We start from the raw sequence: 21,565 nt of genomic DNA, 5'->3' as shown, positions 1-21,565 counted from the left end.
GCCTCTTAGGGCCACCCCAGGTATTCCTACCATCCCCTAGGGGGCAGCACCACCTACTCAGGGAACCGCTGCTTTAGATGAATGGAAAGGACCCTAATTCCCCCCGCAGAACTACAGAGTTGATCAACATTCAATCCCTTTTCTCAGGGAACGCCGGGACCTACAGCTCTTGACAAGACGAAGAGTCTCCTGTCAACTCTCAATGCCCATAGCAAACTAGAGTTCCCCGAATTCTCAGTGGTGGGCTTTAAAGATATGTGTGCACTGCCAAAGAGTCTTCTGTGACACTTTGACGGCATGCATTTAAGGCGGTATCATACTACTGTTATGATGGTATCTCCATACTGGGGGAACTGGGGTGCGCTAAAGGTGTGGATAGTTGTCAGGAGACCCCACAGAAACATTAGGAAGAACATTCTGACGGTAAGATCTGTTGCCCATTGGTGACTGGCAGAATCCGCGACCAGGGAGAAGAGTCGGCAGAAGAAGATTGGAAGAAATTTAAGGATTATTTACAGAAATATTACAAAATTAATGAACTCTGAAAAGATGCTGGATTGAATTTTTGTGGTTTCTAGCTGCTATGATAAAGATAATAGGGATTAAAATTGTTTAAGTCATAAAATTTAAAAAGTTGATTGGGAAATAAGGTGTTAATTAAAAGAAATGTTAAGAGATTAGGATTTGCTGGATTAACAATTTGAAATAGAAAACAAGAAGGGGAGGTATGAGGAAGTCAAAGAAACATGTTATTGAAAAATTGTTACTGAAATTGACTTGTTTTTAATATTTTTCTTTTTCTTTTTCTTTTTGTGTTTGTATAAAATTGGAAAATCTAATATATATATATATATATATATATATATATATATAAATAAAGATCTGTTCTTGGAGGTTTTTAAGCAGAGGTTGGATGGCCATCTGTCATGGATACTTGAGTTGAGATTCCTGCATTGCTAGGGGGTTGGACTAGATGACCCTCGGGGTCCCTTCCAACTCTACAATTCTATGATTCCATGATTGATATTGGGATAAATACGAAGGGTGTGCTACCCACCTCACTCACACATGAAAACAAAGACCACCACAGCCAACCCCAAATGAACGACCACACCCTAGGCCAACCCCAACCTCTCTCACCACCAAAGGAACACAAGTGAACAGCAAAGACCCTGCACAAGCAATGCTATCACCAAACCCTACATATATTAAGTAAAACAGAAACATCGCCGCCCGACCCCCACCCCCACCCATCTTTCCCTCTCCACCTCTTTCCCCCTTTTCTTCCTAATGTCTCCACAAATGAAACTGATTTGTAAAAATGTTACATGGGAAAAATATGAGAGAGAGACATTGCACATACTTTTGTAAATCAAGAAAATATTTAATAAAAATACATTTAAAAAAAACACCAAGGGTGTGCAGGTACATAAATCTCTTTGAAAATGGTAAAGGTAAAGGCAAAGGACCCCTGACAGTTAAGTCCAGTCACAGACGACTCTGGCGTTGTGGCGCTCATCTTGCTTTACAGGCAGAGGGAGCCAGCATTTGTCCCCAGACATTTTTTCCGGGTCATGTGGCCAGCATGACTAAGCCGCAACGGAACACTGAAACCAGAGCAGCTCACGGAAACACCGTTTACCTTCCCACCGGAGCGGTACCTATTTATCTACATGCACTGGCATGCTTTCGAACTGCTAGGTTGGCAGGAGCTGGGACCGAGCAACGGGCGCTCACCCTATCACAGGGATTCGAACCTTTGACCTTCTGATTGGCAAGCCCAAGAGGCTCAGTGGTTTAGACCACAGCACCACCCGCATCCCTGCTCATGTGTAATTTAGAGGAAAGGCTGCAGCATGGGCCGTCACATCCAACACAAAGCTGAGAGATCAAATATCTGCACCCAAGCACAAAATGCCATGTAAGACTGCTTTGTGTGGGGAAAATTTAATTTTGTTTGATTTTTCATTCTAACCCTAAAGGCCAAGCCATAATTTGAGACAGGTTTCGCTGTGTGATGCATTCTTGATGACAGTGCTCAGGGTCCAAAATGCATGAAGGAAACTGTGCTTTAAAGGTAAAGGTAAAGGGCCCCCTGACCATTAGGTCCAGTCGTGGACGACTCTGGGGTTGCGGGACTCATCTCGCTTTATTGGCCAAGAGAGCTTCCAGTTCATGTGGCCAGCAGGACTAAGCCGCTTCTGGCGAACCAGAGCAGCACACGGAAATGCCGTTTACGTTCCCGCCAGAGCGGTACCTATTTATCTACTTGCACGTTGACGTGCTTTTGAACCGCTAGGTTGACAGGAGCAGGGACCGAGCAACGGGAGCTCACCCTATTGCGGGGATTCGAACTGCCGACCTTCTGATCAGCAAGTCCTAGGCTCTGTGGTTTAATGCACAGCGCCACCCGTGTCCCAAACTGTGCTTTAGCTTTGAGCAAATGCAGAGTAAGGACTTGTTTGTGCAGTCAAGATTCAGAGTTGCTATGGGCACAATGATACAACAAGACCCTACAAGTCTCCCTATTTTCCAGGGACAGCCCCAGATTTACAGAAGCCATCCCATTTTTTTATTTGATCCTGGAATGCCCCACATTTCCTTAGGACGTCCCTATTTTCATCAGAAAAATGTTGGAGAGTATGGAAGTACACCTCTATTTTTATCAGAGAAATGTTGGAGGGTATGGAATAGGATGTTCCTATTTTCATGGGGAAAATGTTGGAAGGTATGTTAGGATAATGTCCCAGGATGTTTTCCCTCCCTTTGTCTTGATACTAGGCCTCAGGACCATCCAATGAAGCTGAGCGGTTGAAGACGGAGGAAAGTACTTCTTCACACAGAGGACAATTTGCTCCCACAAGATATAGTAATGACAATAGAATCATAGAAATGTAGAGTTGAAAGGGATCTCCAAGGGCCATCTAGTCTGACCCCCTGTGACGCAGGAATATCGACTAAAGCATCCATGAAAATGGCCATCCAACCTCAGGACCATCCATTGAAGCTGAGCAGTTGAAGCTGCCTTAAAATGAGTTGGACCATTGGTCCATCTAGTTCAATATTGCCTACACTGACTTGCAGCAGTTCTCCAATGGGGATGCTTAATGATTTTAATCACTCTGTTTTTTAAAGTGAACTGGCCTGCATTAACACATCATCAGAACATGCTTTTCTGTTTTCACCGTTCTCGAAATTTTGCAGTACAATTCTTGGTCCAAAGATGTACCAAAATTGCATATTGAAACCTGCAGACTTTAGGGTAAAATACATGCTGGAAAAGGCATATTTGCGTGTGCTTTTTTAGATAAATACATGCAGAATTGTGTGCAAGCAGAACAGAACGTACCGTATTTTTCGCTCTATAAGGAGCACCAGACCATAAGACGCACCTAGTTTTTGGAAGAGGAAAACAAGAAAAAAAATATTCTGAATCCCAGAAGCCAGAACAGCAAGAGGGATCGCTGAGCAGTGAAAGCCGTGATCCCTCTTGCTGTTCTGGATTCTGGGATAGCTGCGCAGCCTGCATTTGCTCCATAAGACGCACACACATTTCCCCTTACTTTTTAGGAGGGGAAAAGTGAGTCTTATAGAGCAAAAAATACGGTACTTCCGAATGAACACATGTGAGGCCAACATGGACTGATCCGTCCATCCCTACTGACCAATGCATTCCTAAAGCACCTTTCTCTGCAGACGACTTGCATAACTGGGATGTGGGGGACTCCATGTTGGTATATCCAGGTGCGCTTAGAATATACGCACTAATAATGAGCACGCACACAGGCGCACACTCATGCCCCAAAGTCACTGCGGAAACAAGAGCGGCTAATGAAGGGGAACGTGGGAGCCAGAAGGCCTCGACTCTATTGATAGGATGATGGATGAACTGCTGACATTTGGAAAATAAATATGTTTACCTACAGAGCATGTCAGAATCCACTAGAGAAAGGATTTGCCAGCACCTACCATTCTGCTAGGAGCTTAATTAACACTTTCCAGCTGCTTCAACTCCATTGGCTAAGTTCTGTACGGCCCTCAAGGGGAACCTCTGCTCCTACCACCCCCAATTCCATCCCCCCCCCCCCGCCTCACACCCCTCTGAACCAGGAAACGGCTGAGTCTGCTGAATTTCCCCTTGGCAGCGCACAGAGACGCACACTGCAGTTCCTTCTGCGGTAGAAGGCTCCATCTTGGAAGGAAGGCAGTGGAAGCAGAAGGAGATAACAGGCTGCTGGTGGATCAGGGCATGGGGGCTCGCCGAGCTCCAAGTGGCAGCATACAGCGGAGCAGCTGGGGACCTGCTGCGAGACTTGTTATCTTGTCTCTCGGATGTTGGGAAAGGGGACCTGGAGAGCCATCTGCAGCCAAACAGCGAAGGCAATCCATATTCGACATGCAAGGCAGGTTTGCATTGCTCCACACTTCCTCCTTCCCAAAGCAGAAAGCTATTCCTTCCCTGTGATGAGAAAGGGACTAGGAAGTGACCATAGCTCCGCATCAGAGCACCTGGTTTGCATACAGATGGTCCCAGGTTCCATCCCTGCCATCTAAGGTAAAAGGTAAAGGACCCCTGGATGGTTAAGTCCAGTTAAAGGCGACTATGGGGTTGCAGCACTCATCTCACTCTCAGGCCGAGGGAGCCGGTGTTTGTCCACAGACAGCTTTCCGGGTCATGTCCTCTCTTGCCCTAACCTAGCCACTGTGATCCATGCGACGGTCACCTCCAGACTGGATTATTGTAACTCGCTCTTCGTGGGGCTGCCCTTGAGACTGACCCAGAAACTCCAGCGGGTGCAGAATGCCGCGGCGAGACTCCTTACAGGGTCCTCGCCGTGGGATCACATTCACCCAGTGCTATACCAGCTGCACTGGCTCCCGGTGGAGTACAGGATCAGGTTTAAGGTGCTGGTTTTAACTTTTAAAGTCCTATGCAGCCTAGGACCCTCGTACCTACGGGACCGCCTCTCCTGGTATGTCCCACGGAGGACCTTACGATCTTCAAACAAAAACACCTTGGAGGTCCTGAGCCACAGAGAGGTTAGGCTGGCCTCAACCAGAGCCAGGGCTTTTTCAGCTGTGGCTCCGATCTGGTAGAACACTCTGTCACAAGAGACTAGGGTCCTGCAGGACTTGAAATCTTTCCACAGGGCCTGCAAGACAGAGCTGTTCCACCAGGCCTTTGGCCAAGGCACAGCCTGACCCCCTCCTTTGGTAATTCTTCACAGAACTCTAGCCCAACGGTTGACATCAATTTGATTTGAACTGATTTTATAATGAATTGATTTTAGAATGCTGTATTATTTTACTGTTGTTAGACGCTCTGAGCCCGGCTTCAGCTGGGGAGGGCGGGATATAAATAAAATTTTATTATTATTATGTGGCCAGTAGGACTAAACCGCTTCTGGTGCAATGGAACACCGTGATGGAAACCAGAGCACACAGAAATAACATTTAGCTTCCCACTGCAGTGGTACCTATTTATCTGCTTGCACTGGTGTGCTTTCAAATTGCTAGGTTGGCAGGAGCTGGGACAGAGCAATGGGAGCTCACCCCATTTTGTGGATTCGAACTGCTGACCTTCTGATCAGGAAGCCCAAGCAGCTCAGTGGTTTAGACCACAGCACCACCCGTGTCCCTACAGGTAGGGCTGAGAGAAACCCCTCTCTGAAACCTCGGAGAGCTGCTGGCAGTCAGTGTAGGCAATACTGAACTAGATGGCCCAACGGCCGGACTCATTGTAGGGCAGCTTTCTATGTTGATATTTGGGGAGGGCCTCAAGCATCTGGTTAGCATGCCCCTGACATCTCAAGGTAGGGCTGGCAAGAACCACTGACGAACAACCGCCAGTCATTGCAGACTATGCTTGTTAACAGAGTAACTACATTCTAGCTAGGAAGCCACCATCATGTGCAATACTGAATCTTCTCTTGAAATTCAAACCATGTCCAAACACTTGTGAAACCTTTCAAAAGTTTTCACTTGCAGAACACGTAGCTAAAGACAAATATATGCAAAATATTTACATTCACCTGCTTATCCAAGCATGGGCTTAGAGCAGCTAAATGTCCTTGTCCAAATAGGTTTCATTGGATGCAGCCAACTATTATTATTTAAAGAAGAAGAAGAAGTCATATCTAAATGTGTTTTTAAATAATATTTAAATCAATAATAGAATCAACATTTTAATGCATATTTTGAAATAGGCATTTGCCTTTCCGAACACATATCTAAATGTGTACTCTCCCAATCAAAATACGTAAGTAAAATGGATGTGTTTCAATATGTTTAAAGTACCAATCAGCACATCAGTCTGAAAAAATTCAGATCGGATCAGATCACTTTGCATAGGCATTTGCAAATGCCTCAAGTATCCCTACCTGGAATTGCTAGTGAAGCCTCTTTTTTTGCATTTTAATTTCGTCCTTGGATTTAGCTAGACCTAGGTGCCAAACTGAAGATCAACAGCTAAACTGTTTTGATCATTGCCGTTAAATCCCACCAACTTCAAAAGGAGATAATCGGACGGGGCTAACAGACAGGGATAAAGTAAAGTATCAGAATTCCTTTGCCACCGGATTCATAATATGGAACATAGGGTGGTGTGGATGGGAGTCAGATGTGGTCCTCCCAGATTTTCCTTGGGATTCCACATAGGCCACGCCCCCTTCCTGGTCACACCCCTCACCTGCTTGGCAACCTCATTGAGTGTTGGCTGGAAAGAATCCTTGAACACTGAGACCGCTTCTTGTTCGCCTTTAGCATCTGGCAGTAGAGGAGCGAGATTTCTGCATCTCAGGGCTCATTTACACTCATTTTCCTCTGTGCTTTCTAACCTCAGGTCTGCACTTTCCTGGTCCATGTCCAAGCACAGGCATAGGCAAACTCGGCCCTCCAGATGTTTTGGGACTACAACTCCCATCATTCTTGTTAGCTAAGAATGATGGGAGTTGTAGTCCTAAAACATGGGTAGGCAAACTAAGGCCCGGGGGCCGGATCTGGCCCAATCGCCTTCTAAATCCGGCCCTTGGATGGTCCACGAATCAGCATGTTTTTACATGAGTAGAATGTGCCCTTTTATTTAAATTGCATCTCTGGGTTATTGGTGGGGCATAGGAATTCGTTCCCCCCCCCTCCAAAATATAGTCTGGCTCCCCATAAGGTCTGAGGGACAGTGGACCAGCCCCCTGCTGAAAAAGTTTGCTGACCCCTGTCCTAAAACATCTGGAGGGCTGAGTTTGCCTATGCCTGTCCAAGCACTCCCCCCCCCTTTCATCTGGCCGCTTTCCCTGAGAAAGCCTGATCTTTGATGCCCTTGGCAATCCATGGAAAAAAACTGAATTGCCATTTGTTCCAATTCAGCTTTAAAGAGCGGGTTTTCTTGGGGATAGCAGTGGGGCAAAATATCTAAAATAAAATCAAAATGCTCAGACCGAGACTGGGAGAGTGCAGGTACCTGTGCCTAGAACACTTAGGGCAAAAGGAAAGTGTGGATTAGCCCTCGCTGCCATTTTTTTAAATTTTATTTTATTGTTAAGTTGCTTTGGGTTGCGCCGGGCAAGATTGAAGTGATTCACAAATTTAATAAAAAATTTAATAAAAAATAAACAACAATGGTTATTGGCCTGTTGCTGTTGTTGTTTAGTCATTTCCAACTCTTCGTGACCCCCTGGACGAGAGCACGCCAGGCACTCCTGTCTTCCACTGCCTCCCGCAGTTTGGTCAAACTCATGCTGGCAGCTTCGAGAACACTGTCCAACCATCTCCCGTCCTTTGTCATCCCCTTCTCCTTGTGCCCTCCATCTTTTCCAACATCAGGGTCTTTTCCAGGGAGTCTTCTCTTCTCATGAGGTGGCCAAAGTATTGGAGCCTCAGCTTCAGGATCTGTCCTTCCAGTGAGCACTCAGGGCTGGTTCCCTTCAGAATGGAGAGGTTTGATCTCCTTGCAGTCCATGGGACTCTCAAGAGTCTCCTCCAGCAGCAGACTTCAAAAGCATCAATTCTTCGGCGATCAGCCTTCTTTATGGTCCAGCTCTCACTTCCATCCATCACTAGTTATTGTCCTAGGGTAAGTAAATAATCACCCTCACTCTTGTTTGGCATTCTGATGCCATCACGTAGCGACATCTGGTTGCTTATGCGGCACTGCCGCAAGCCGATTGAGAGCGAGGGTGATGCCCTAACTCGGCCACCAGGCAGCTGGTAAATAAATAAATAAATAAATAAAGGAAGTACAGTAACTGACATAGGAAGCTGCTTTGTACCAGAGTCAGACCACTGATTCATCTAGCTCCGTAAACTGAGAGCTAGGGCCCTGTTATATATTCAGTGGTCTGTATCTGCCTGAACTTGAGTCTGGCTGGACTAAAGATTCTGAGCTCCCGTGTTCTGATTCGATACATGATATCCAATCACAGAACACTTCAGGATTTGGGCCTCTGCCATTGGCCCTTAAACTCTTGAGTCATGATTCGCAGCTTGGAAGTTTAGACAGCCAATCGCGTTGGGAGTGGGAGTGGCCCAGGTCTTCAGAAACGTATATAAGCAGTTGCTTTGCCTCTGTTGTCCACTTCTGTTAGTTCAGTAAAGGTTCTTGCTGTTATCACTGTGTCTTGCCTCTTCATGCCCCTTCCCCTTTCTAATACTAAGAAGAGCAAATGTATGTACCCCCACCCTCGGCAAAATCAGCTAAAACCACCCCACCCCCATTTTCCAGCCGGCAAGCTGAGCCGGAAAGTTGAGGGGTCTTTCCAGCTGAGCCTTCGGTGTAATAATATGGAAGGAGGTGAATAGTTATTATTGACAAACACGAGTCTTCCAGTATGTCTGAGAGCCCCCCACCCCCACTAAACACCCCCCCCCAACAAACTCTGTTATCAAAGGGATGAGAACGACTCGGTTTCTTTTAAAGAAGCATTTCAGGCTGTTATGCAGAAATCTGATCTCAGGAAAAGTATTTTTACAATCAGATTAGAAAACAGAAACATATAATGCATTTTGTATTTTTGAGGAAATTGGTTTCTCCAAAGAAGATAAATGGCAATTTCATTTTAGTGGAAAGTACAAGGGTATTTTCTCTCTCATTGATGTGCATGTGCCAGGAAATAATGTGAAGTATCCTGAGATTATAAAAGTTCTGTATAATTGGCAACATAAGGTTTGATGGCTGATCTAAGTCTGGAAAGATATAAAATAATATTAAGGAAACCATTGCTGGGCATGCACAGACTCCTTATCCTAATCAGTCAGCCACCATAGTCTGTTCCTGGAAACTTAGGAGGATGGGTTCAAGGTCAAATAGCAAGTCGAAGGTCAAGGGATCTTTGAGGTCATTTTCTACTCCACCTCCATCCCTTGAAAATGTCTAGCTCAAATATTTCCAGCTATGGGCAATGGAGGTGAAACCTAGCTATTGTGGCTAGTAGCCACAGATTGCCTTGGCATGTATGACAGTCATCAGAAGAATAATTGTCAGAACAGTATAGATCAGGGATTCCCAAATGTTCTCTCACCCTGACCTAGCCACTGTGATCCACGCGACGGTCACCTCCAGACTGGATTATTGTAACTCGCTCTACGTGGGGCTGCCCTTGAGACTGACCCAGAAACTCCAGCGGGTGCAGAATGCCGCCGCGAGACTCCTTACGGGGTCCTCGCTGCGAGATCACATTCATCCGGTGCTATACCAGCTGCACTGGCTCCCGGTGGAGTATAGGATCAGATTTAAGGTGCTGGTTTTAACCTTTAAAGCCCTATACGGCTTAGGACCCTCGTACCTACAGGACCGCTTCTCCTGGTATGTCCCACAGAGGAACTTACGGTCTTCAAATAAAAACATCCTGAAGGTCCCAGGCCACAGAGAAGTTAGGCTGGCCTCAACTAGAGCCAGGGCTTTTTCAGCTGTGGCTCCAATCTGGTGGAAGGCTCTGTCACAAGAGACTAGGACCCTGCGGGACTTGACATCTTTCCGCAGGGCCTGCAAGACAGATCTGTTCCTCCAGGCCTTTGGTCAGGGTGCAGCCTGACTCCCTCCTTTGGCAATCTTCACAGAACTTTAGCTTAATGGTTGCCATCAATTTGATGTTAATTAATTTTTATACTGAAATGTTTTTAGAATGTTGCACTATTTTATTGTTGTTAGCCACCCTGTTCGGCTGGGGAGGGCGGGATATAAATAAAATTTATTATTATTATTATTATGAAATCTTCCTTATTTCCAAGTATGGTGTCAGTGTTTACTAACCTAGGAGTTGGGCGCATCATCACTCTAGCGCAATCATATACAATGCCCCCAATTTGCTTGGGTGTCAGAAGCTTGCCTGCAATAGATCACATGGAGAAAATGAATTGACTCCTTATTAGAAAAAGCAGAAGCAACAACGACAGCAACAACAACAGGATCTAAATGGTAAAAGGTAAAGGACGGTTAAGTCCAGCCAAAGGCGACTATGGGGTTGTGGCTCTCATCTCGCTTTCAGGCCAAGGGAGCCAGCGTTTGTCCATAGACAGCTTTCTGGGTCATATGGCCAGTAGGACTAAACCGCCTCTGGTGCAACAGAACACCATGATGGAAACCAGAGTGCATGGAAATGCTGTTTACCTTCCCACCGGAGCAGTACCTATTTATCTACTTGCACTGGTGTGCTTTCAAATGGCTAGGTTGGCAGGAGCTGGGACAGAGCAACGGGAGCTTACTCCATTGTGGGGATTCGAACCACTGACCTTCCAATCGGCAGGCCTAAGAGGCTCATTGGTTTAGACCACAGAGCCACCCGTGTCCCTTCATCAGTCTGACTCATCTCTGCCTCTTGGCCTCCTCCATCCCACTCTCCAGCCTGTGTCTCCCACTCCTGCTGTGACAAGCTCCCCTCCCACCCCCATCTCCCAGACCCAGAAGAGGCATAAAAAGGGCAGAGGAGAGGTTGGCTGTATGCAGACACAGTCTCTGATTGCTGGGGGGGGGGGGAGCTTAGACAGCTGTGAGGAGGTGGGGATTTTCAGTCTCGGCAACTGATTTTCATGGAGTAAGACCCCTGGGAATGAGCTGCTCTGCTCATTCGGCCTGACACTCCACCAAATCTGTGGAGATTGTGTTTTTGCTAATAAAGATTCAACTCCAACTTTGAACCGTGTGATTATTGATCAGCATGCTCCTGTGACAAAAGACCTGAAGGAGCGTCTCCACCTTCATCGTTCAGCCCGGACACTGAAGTCCAGCTCCACGGGCCTTCTGGCGGTTCCCTCCCTGCGAGAAGTGAGGTTACCGGGAACCAGGCAGAGGGCCTTCAAAAGCCCGCACCCAGGGCTATTCCACTGCAGGTCAATCTATAGCGCTGCCTAGTGAAAAGGTAAAGTAAAGGTAAAGGGGACCCCTGACCATTAGGTCCAGTCGCGGACGACTCTGGGGTTCGGCGCTCATCTCGCTTTATTGGCCGAGGGAGCCGGCGTACAGCTTCCAGGTCATGTGACCAGCATGACTAAGCAACTTCTGGCGAACCAGAGCAGCGCACGGAAATGCCGTTTACCTTCCCGCCAGAGTTGTACCTATTTATCTATTTGCACTTTGACGTGCTTTCGAATTGCTAGGTTGGCAGGAGCTGGGACAGAGCAACAGGAGCTCACCCCGTCACAGGGATTCGAACCGCCAACCTTCTGATCGGCAAGCCCTAGGCTCTGTGGTTTAACCCACAGCGCCGTATGGAACGCCAAATCAGTATCCTTCTGAGAATGAGCCCTTCTGCATCCTCTCCCTCCGCCCAGATGGAAATTCAGAGTTTGCAGATCCTTGCAGAAGGTCTCGGGTATCGCAGCCTCTCCTTCCCTTGGGTGCTGGTCGAGGCAGGATCTGAGAGATGCCGAGATGAGATAAAGCTTGCAGGAAACTGATATCAGATGTAGAATGCAGGGATGTGATCCGGGCAAAGGAGAGAGAGACAGGAGAGTTTATTTCCTCTCTCTTCCTTGAGGATCCTCCTTGAAGCTCAAATTAGATTGAGGCTCCCACATATCTTCAAGAGCCTTGATTGAAAACACACAAGTGATATTCAATCACTGGCTCGAAAGGCAGCTAATGCAACCAAGAGTTTGCCGTTCGGATGTGTGAGCATGAAGGGGGATTAAATAGATCATCGTGACAGCCTAGGAAGAGGTCTGTGTCGCCGGCTCCAAGAAGCATCAAACTGAGGAAGCTGCTCATTGTGGAGGGTGCTGTTGCTGTCTTGTCCAGGAGAGACAACCAGGCAGTGCTGTGGGAAGAAAGGGATTTCTGCTTGTGGTGGCCCCCAGAACAGCGTTCTAGTGCCATCTAGTGGTGTGGTGGAACAACGCCTTAGAGCAGCAGCAAATGGACACTCTCAAGTTTTGATTTTTGAGGAGGGATTCATAGAAAAGTGTTCAATTCATAGAATCATAGTGATGCAAACAAAATCTGCTCCTTTTCCCTTATGGGGTATCCAAGAGCCCATATAGAGTCCTTAAGTGGGTTCCCTATTGGTCGGAGAAAATAAAAGAGGCCAACCGGAGAGTATTGAGAAGCAAAGCAGCTAGTAAGCCTGATCTTTATTGAACTGTTGCAACAGGGTCCTCTCTCATCACATGCAAGAGGGAGGAGCAACCCAGAACAATGGTGTGCAAGCCCTTATATAGACTTTTTGAAATTGCCACTCTGTTCGAATCCCCGTGACGGGGTGAGTTCCCATTGTTCGGTCCCAGCTCCTGCCAAACTAGCAGTTCGAAAGCACACCACTGCAAATAGATAAATAGGTACCGTTCTGGCAGGAAGGTAAACGGCATTTCCATGCACTGCTCTGGTTCGCCAGAAGCGGCTTAGTCATGCTGGCCACATGACCCAGAAATTATACGCTGGCTCCCTCAGCCAGTGAAGCGAGATGAGCACCGCAACCCCAGAGTCATCGGCGACTGGACCTAACGGTCAGGGGTCCCTTTACCTTTACCTTTTTACATTTCACTTTGCATTTTGTTTTGGGAATTGTGAATTAAGGTGGTCCCTTTACCTTTACCTTTAAGCTTAAGGCCACCCCCCAATATATCATACATACATCACAGAAGGGGCGATCTACAGCAGAACTCTAAGGCCAGGATACCTGATAATGGTCACTGATTGCTTGATAATGGTCTCTGATTGCATTACCTGGGCAGTCTGGCTACTCTTTTGTGATGGTTAATACTTTAGTCCCTGAATCCAGGTCACGGGCTTACTCTATCCAAACACAGATACGCCCTTAAGACAGGATTTGTGAGCAAAGAGGCAATAGGGATGCTTTCGCCATTTCCCTCCCTTACCGCAGATAAATATTTGAGGTCATTAGGAAAGTCAAAATGGCTTCAGGTCTGCTTTCCTGCACTGTTTCAGACATGTGGTTTATATGTGTCTGTTTGTGTTTGCCTGGTACATTTATGAACATTTATTTTGTATCTTAGACCTTATAATTCTTATAGCAATAGAGTTGGAAGGGACCCCGGGGGTCATCTAGTCTAACCCCCCTTGCAATGCAGGAATCTCAGTTAAAGCATCCATGACAGACGGCCACCCAACCTCTGCTTAAAACCCTCCAAAGGAGGGTCTATTAGCTCCCGAGGGAGACTGTTCTCTTGTGTGGCGAATTCCCCCCCCCCAGTGGAAATAAAGACACAGTGGACACAATTATTAAGGTTAATGGGCTAAATAAGGCCACAACTTTATTGGTTACAGGTGATGAGCGGTATTGGCTTAGGCATTGGTCCTAACAGACTATATCCGACTTCAGCCCGTCCGCTTGAAGTCCGGGAAGTGTTAACCACCAGTAGGGGGAGTCCTGCTGATGCACATCAACTAGGAACTCCCCCGGGGTCACCAATAGGGGGCGTGCCTTAGGCCCTCAGCTCCCCAGTCTTCAGAAAGGGCCACGCCCCCCGGAATCCTTTATCGGACTACCCTTCAATATGTGGGGCAGGTGATGGCGCTTCCTCCCCTCTTCCATCTACAGAACTATACCAATGCCTAACCGCCAATACCAAGAAAGTTGTGATGATCTGCTACAAGGTAGGCAAAAAAATCCTACCAGGTCCCTCAACGGCGACCAACCAAGGTCCATAGCAAGGTCAAGGAACAAAAACCTTATAGGGTGGGAAAAACCGGAAGAGCTGGTAGGCAGCAAAAGAGGGCGATCCCCGGCCACGCCTGCCTTAAATAGGGCAGGCAACACCCCCAGAGCCAGCCGATTAGCTGGCCAGGGGGTGACGCAGCCGGGGATTCCCCCCAATCACGAGGGGGCTGGGCTCCCTACAGCACATGCAGAAACTCCCTTCTTGGCCATTGGAGCCACTATCGGTCTCATCTGCTCAATCTGCCAGAGCTTGTCTTCACACGCAGGGGAAGTTCCTAACTCACTGAGGGCTTGAGATCCATCCACTGCTTTCACCTGGTTTAGTTGGCCAGTCAAAGCTGTTCCTGGGGTGTAGCTAATGTCACACGCTGCAAGCTTCTAGGAGCCACAGGTGAGGCAAATGACGCCAGAAGGAGCACAGCATGGTTTGAAAAGCAATGAATCTCTCAGTAGTGTTTTATTAAAAAGTTCAGGATGCATTGAGATAGCATCACATTAGCTGTGATTCCTGTATATCTGAAGGAGCGTCTCCTCCCCCATTGTCCAGCCCGGACTCTGAGGTCCAGTGCCAAGGGCCTTCTGGCAGTTCTCTCACTGCGAGAAGCCAAGTTACAGGGAACCAGGCAGAGGGCCTTCTTGGTAGTGGCACCTGCCCTGTGGAACGCCCTCCCGTCAGATGTCAAAGAGAACAACAACTACCAGACTTTTAGATGACATCTGAAGGCAGCCCTCTTTAGGGAAGCTTTTAATGTTTGGTGCATTATGGTATTTTAATATTTTGTTGCAAGCCACCCAGAGTGGCTGGGGAAGCCCAGCCAGATGGGCGGGGTATAAATATATTATTATTATTATTATTATTATTATTATTATTATTATTATTATTGATGCTTTGGGTCCCCTCCAGCTCTACAAGAATGATTCTAGGAAGACAGATTAAAACTACAGCACTGGGAATGCAGCAAGCGCACAGAAAATGGCACTGTGGACACAGCCCTGGTCTTCAAAAGCGCCCTGCTGCGACAATGAGGGCTAGAAGCTTGTTTTGCTGCTTTTGTTTTTCTAGGAAATCTGGCCTCCCCCAGAGCTCTTGACTCCCTGCCAGACACCACGGCGCTTTTCATTTCAAAGCTGCCAAGCAAACGCTCACACGGAATCTCAAGGATCGCTAGCAAATCCATCGGCTCCTTTGCTGAGCCAGCACCCAGCCTTGGAAAGAGGCGAGAGGTGAGCTTTCAAGGAAACAGCGTCCCACGAGGGTGACTGAGCCAGCCTTGGCAAATCCAATTTGGGGAGGCAGCCGAGGTTAACAATATTACAGCCGCTGGAACATGAGAGCCAAGCTGGCCATGGGAGAATCTAAATTAAAGCTGGATGAAAGAATTCCTCTGAAAGCGACCTCAACTCGATGTGTACAAGCCGGAGAAAACATTGTTTCTGACTTCTTGAATCCTTGTCTTGTCCTTTGTGAAGAGGCAGACCTAGGCTGCCTTGCGCCCTTGGCAAGGAGATGTATTGATGCGTCTGAAGAGAAAGAGACCATTGGAGAGACCATGAAGCAAAAACACAAACAGTTTGCTTCCTTTTTTAAAAAAAAAAATATTTTTATTGAATGATTTTATGTTACAAAAAACAATACAACCATACTACCACTAAATATAAATAAGAAATAAAAATTACATACATCAATATTTAGTTTGTTATTTACCGTCTTGTTTCCTCCCAAACATTCCATTCAAAAACACACATATATACAGACACACACACACAATGATAATAATGAAAGTAAATATTTTTTCCCCTTTTATCTTATAAGATCTTTTCTTCAACTTTGACTTCCTGTCAAGTCCCTTTGTATATATTTTATCTTACAATTGAATGTACACAAAACAATAAACCTTTCTATATAAATTTTCCAATGCATTCTGAAAACATAATAAATCCTTAATTGTTGTCCACCTCCTTTTAGTTCCTTTATCACTCAAATGCTAGTATGGAGTCAAAACTATTATTGTATTTTTGAACGTATCTTCGATAAGCACCCCATTTTTCTGAAAATTTTTTGCTTTGAGTTTCTTCTGAGTTTGCTAGTCAATTGAGCCGTCTCCACCAATTCCTGTAATTTGATTTGCCAATCTTTTATTTTTGGAGCCTTGGGGCTCCACAAACAGTTTGCTTTTTGTTGCCTTCCGTTCTCCGCCAGGCAAACTTTCTTGAGATTCCACGACGGTCCCTTTCTTCCTCATTGGGTGCTGGCTGTTTTTATCAGAGTGCGCTCCTTAATTAACTCAAACGAGAGACACGTGGATCCATCAGGCTCCACCAGAACACCAGTGACATAGTGGGGTACCATTTGGTTTAATTAGCCCTGGTGTTTTACGTGGAATCCTTCAGAATTTATTCTGGAAGAAGAAAGGGAGAAAAGAGAGCATTTGAGCAGAGTAAAGCTGCAGAGGGCTCCTTCGAAGACCCCTGGAGAATGGAGATAGCTGAGCAATAAAGCATAGTTGCTTTCAGATCTCAAGTACATTCGCTCAAGGCTGGCAGTCTGAACCCAACTCGTTGTCATCAGGTGGGCTGAGATGTTTTGTTTTATGGATGCAATCTTGCTCCTTGATGTTTCTTAATGTGGGAATGTTCAGGGATGCAGGAGAGGATATATTGTCTGATTATATCCTTATCCAACTTGTGTTAACAAGTTCCACAATTTCAGCAGAATAACATTCCCTTCTTTGAAATTTGCAGCGGCTGCGTTTGCTCAGGCTCGCTAAAGCCTCTATAATAACTGTTCTGGTATTTCCCCTTATTCCCTCATAAAATATAAGAGACGACACAGTCTTTTACAAAAGTATAAAAAGAGTTTACTCACATTCTGTTCACAATCAGATCCCAGAAGGCAGACTTAGCTTAATGAAGTAACATACACTTGGAATCTATCTCATAAGAAGACAGTCCCTTTGTCCTCTAATGGCTGGAAGCCAAGAGGGCATCTTTGGCTTAGTAGATGTTGTTTCTTCAATGCATGTGGTGAAAGAGAGAGAGATGTCTGACCTGCCCTGTGCTTTTGTCATTACCTGCACAGGTGAGGCCACACCCACCTCCAGTCACATGCAGAGGAAGTCTGTCCCAGCCCAGAAGGAAACAGGAAGTTTACCTGCTGGCTGGACAAACATCCCTCCCCAATTGTAAACATGTTCACTCTAGGAATGTTGTACTTGACTGCTCTTGTGTTTCACATCCCACACTTAATGCCATTCACAACCATGAATTGTTCCTTAATCTTGGCAGGATGGAAATTCCCACAAATGAGATAAGGAAAACCTGACAGGGTATGCCCATGGGAGAATGTATCCAGACATCTCCAGGAAGGGCTGAAGAGAACCAGTCATTGTATGCAACACTGAATTGGATAGACCAATGGTCCGACATGTGTGATATTGCATTCATATGAGACTCTAAGTTGCCTTCCCTGCAGGGCTCACCTCCTGGTACTTCCAGGTTGTTGGCATGCATCTGTCTCAAGAGACAATGGAGTGCGCCTCCAGGGGTGAAGTCAAACTGCTGTGTTAGCAGCACCAAAGTGACCTCCCTGGACCGCAAGCCTAGATAGTGTATATGGAGGTCCTGGGCTGCCCAGACAACAAGACCCCTCTCTCAGGCTTGTTGATGGGGTCCAAAGGAAAGCAGAGAAATATGTTGGGCACCAGCTTGGCTTGCAGGAGTTGAAGGAAGGAGGCATACAAGGCACCATCCAACCGCCTTAGGGACTCCACTCTGCTGGATCAGTGTAGTCTTTTCTTCTTCTGAAGATATCCCGCAAGGCAGTAGAGTTTTCCTTCTCCTTGATGAGCTACCTTCCCAGGTGCTGTTGTTCTTGTTTAGTCGTCCAACTCTTCGTGACCCCCTGGACCAGAGCACGCCAGGCACTCCTGTCTTCCACTGCCTCCCGCAGTTTGGTCAAGCTCATGTTCGTAGCTTCAAGAACACTGTCCAACCATCTCGTCCTCTGTCGTCCCCTTCTCCTTGTGCTCTCCATTTTTCCCAACATCAGGGTCTTTTCCAGGGAGTCTTCTCTTCTCATGAGGTGGCCAAAGTATTGGAGCCTCAGCTTCACAATCTGTCCTTCCAGTGAGCACTCAGGGCTGATTTCCTTAAGAATCAATAGGTCTGATCTTGCAGTCCATGGGACTCTCAAGAGTCTCCTCCAGCACCAGAATTCAAAAGCATCCATTCTTTGGCGATCAGCCTTTTTTATGGTCCAGCTCTCACTTCCATACATCACTACTGGGAAAACCATAGCTTGAACTATACGGGCCTTTGTCGGCAAGGTGATGTCTCTGCTTTTTAAGACGCTGTCTAGGTTTGTCATTGCTTTTCTCCCAAGAAGCAGGCGTCTTTTAATTTCGTGGCTGCTGTCACCATCTGCAGCGATCATGGAACCCAAGAAGGTAAAATCTCTCACTGCCTCCATTTCTTCCCCTTCTATTTGCCAGGAGTTGATGGGACCTATGGCCATGATCTTAGTTTTTTTTTATGTTTAGCTTCAGACCATATTTTACACTCTCCTCTTTCACCCTCATTGAAAAGGTTCTTTAATTCCTCCTCACTTTCTGCCATCAAGGTTGTGTCATCTGCATATCTGAGGTTGTTGATATTTCTTCTGGCAATCTTAATTCCGGCTTGGGATTCATTCGGTCCAGCCTTTGCCCCTCACTTTGCTATACAGCAGCCTTTCTCAACCTGTGGGTCCCCAGATGTTGTTGGACTACAACACCCATCACCCCTAGGTAGCAAGGCCAGAGCTCAGGGATGATGGGAGTTGTAGTCCAACAACACCTGAGAACCCACAGGTTGAGAAAGGCTGCCCTACAGCATGTGTAGAACCTACCTTCTTGACCATTGGAACCACTACTGGTCTCATCTGCTCAGTCTGGAAGAGCCTTTCTTTGCATGCAGGGGAAAGACCCTAACTCACCAAGGTTTTGGGACCCATTGACTACTCTCATCTGGTTTAGTAGGCCAGTTTAAGCCATTTCCCGGGGTGTGGCTGCTGTTGCATGCTGATAGCTTCTGTAAGCCACAGGTGAAAGCTGAGAGCAAGGAGGGGACCAAAGGTGGACAAGCTACCCCAGAAGGAGAACGGTGTGTCCCCTGCCATAGATACTACCCCTCCCCGAACACCCCATACACCCCTATTGCCAGGTAGAGATGGGGAAAGTCCTAGTCTTCCGGAAACCAATTCCTGGAAACCATCAGAGGGGAAAATGCTCTTGTGCTCAAATCTAAGAATCATAGAACTCTAGAGTTGGGAGAGACCATGAGGGTCATCTAGTCCAACCCCCTGCAGTACAGGAATCTTTTGCCCAACGTGGGGCTCAAACCCATGACCCTGAGATTAAGAGTCTCATGCTTTACCAACTGAGTTAAGGAATCCTGCTGGCTCATTTCCCACAGGCATCTCAGTGGCTGGTGGGTGAAAATGATGCAGGATTAGATGGGAAGTTGAGCCATTGGCTAGTCTTAAATTCTTATCCAGCAGGGATCTTATGTTCTTATAGGTAAAGGTAAAGGATCCCTGGATGGTTATGTCCAGTCAAAGGCAACTATGGGGTTGTGGTTCTCATCTCGCTTTCAGACCGAGGGAGCCGGCGTTTGCCCACAGACAGCTTTCCAGGTCATGTGGCCAGCAGGACTAAGCCGCTTCTGGTGCAACGGGACACCGTGACGGAAGCCAGAGTGCATGGAAATGCTGTTTACCTTCCTGCCGCAGTGGTTCCTACTTATCTACTTGCACTGGTGTGCTTTCGAAATGCTAGGTTGGCAGAAGCCGGGACAGAGCAACGGGAGCTCACTCCATCACGGGGATTCGAACCGCCGACCTTCTGATCGGCATGCCCAAGAAGCTCCGTGGTTTAGACCACAGCGCCACCCATGTCCCATATGTGCTTATGAGGAGAAGGCGCAATGTCATGGTCAAAAGAACTTAGATATGGAATAAATAAAGTTTTCCTCTCCAGTAATTCTTTTCTTTTCTTGTAAGTTTGCTTCTTTCAAGCCATCTACCATCAACCTCAGCCCTTTCTCAGCTTGTTCCCTGGGAATGTGCTTCGTCTGCTTTTCTGCTGCCAAGACTGGAAGAGAGCAGGGAACGGTAAACAATGGACTTGGCGGACCATCCATCTCAGCTCTTGCACAAGCCCCGTCGCCAAGCCTGGATGTTTTCCATCTTGTTTCCTGACGTCCTCTTAGAGGGAGCTCTTAGAGTCCCTTCTCACCCCGCCCCATGTTATTGCAAAGAGTGCTGCCTCGCAAACCCCTTGAGGTCTGCCATTGAGACATATGAATCAATCTGAGTTTGGAACGCGACAAAACACACTGCAGCTGGGACATAATTTTTTTTAAGCCCTCTCTGTTCCCTCTGATGAATTAGGCGACCTTTTGAACAATTAATCTCTTGCGTTCGCTGTGGCCTTTTCCCATTCTCTGCCTTACACAGGCACCGCTTGTTGCTAATTATGTTACTGAAATGGAAAAGAGGTGAGCATATGAAACGGCATTGTATCAGATCAGGCTATGGATCAATTTGGCTGGGCATTAGAGGGGATGGGCAAGAGAGCACCCCCTTTCCTAAGTATGTTTCTGTGGTTCTATGTGAGCTTGGGACGGGGGTGGCGCTGTGGGTTAAACCACAGAGCCTAGGACTTGCCGATCAGAAGGTCGGCAGTTCGAGTCCCCGCAACGGGGTGAGCTCCCGTTGCTCGGTCCCTGCTCCTGCCAACTTAGCAGTTCGAAAGCACGTCAAAGAGCACCCCCTTTCCTAAGTACGTTTCTGTGGTTCTATGTGAGCTTGGGACGGGGGTGGAGCTGTGGGTTAAACCACAGAGCCTAGGACTTGCCGATCAGAGGGTCGGCGGTTCGAATCCCCACGACGGGGTGAGCTCCCATTGCTCGGTCCCTGCTCCTGCCAACCTAGCAGTTCAAAAGCACGTCAAAGTGCAAGTAGATAAATAGGTACTGCTCCGGCAGGAAGGTAAACGGCGTTTCCGTGCGCTGCTCTGGTTCACCGGAAGCCGCTTAGTCATGCTGGCTGCATGACCCGGAAGCTGTATGCCGGCTCCCTTGGCCAATAAAGCGAGATGAGCGCGCAACCCCAGAGTCGGCCACGACTGGACCTAATGGTCAGGGGTCCCTTTACCTTATGTGAGCTTATTAAAGGGGGGTGCTCTCTCTGGCCTATCCCTTAATACTCCTAAACCTCCAGAAAAATGGAGGGCGCCACGGCAGCGAGCAGCTCCCGAAGCCAGCCAGAGCCAACTGCACTACCAGGCTGGCTCCAGGCTGCTGACTGCCGCTGCTGCTGCCACTGCTGAAGGGGAACCGGGGACGTCCGGTGGTACAGATCTCCTGCCCCCTTCCCCCTTTGTTTTGACTGATCGGGGGAGGCTTGGGAGTTGCGGGCGGGT

At 47.3% G+C, this 21,565-nt stretch overlaps 1 long non-coding RNA gene across 1 annotated transcript; it reads right to left on the bottom strand.

Moving 5' to 3' along the window:
• Nucleotides 1-12,526: 12,526 nt before the first annotated feature.
• LOC310743375 lies at nt 12,527-13,084 on the bottom strand. The gene is made up of 2 exons (XR_014538984.1): nt 13,020-13,084; nt 12,527-12,664 (listed from the first exon to the last, which is right to left on the bottom strand). It is a non-coding gene; the product is annotated as an uncharacterized lncRNA (long non-coding RNA).
• Nucleotides 13,085-21,565: the final 8,481 nt, after the last annotated feature.

This window comes from Podarcis filfolensis (genome assembly GCF_964270895.1).
Source record: "Podarcis filfolensis genome assembly, chromosome: 10".
Taxonomy (NCBI): Eukaryota; Metazoa; Chordata; class Lepidosauria; order Squamata; family Lacertidae; genus Podarcis; species Podarcis filfolensis.
This window is presented reverse-complemented; position numbering and strand designations above follow the sequence as displayed.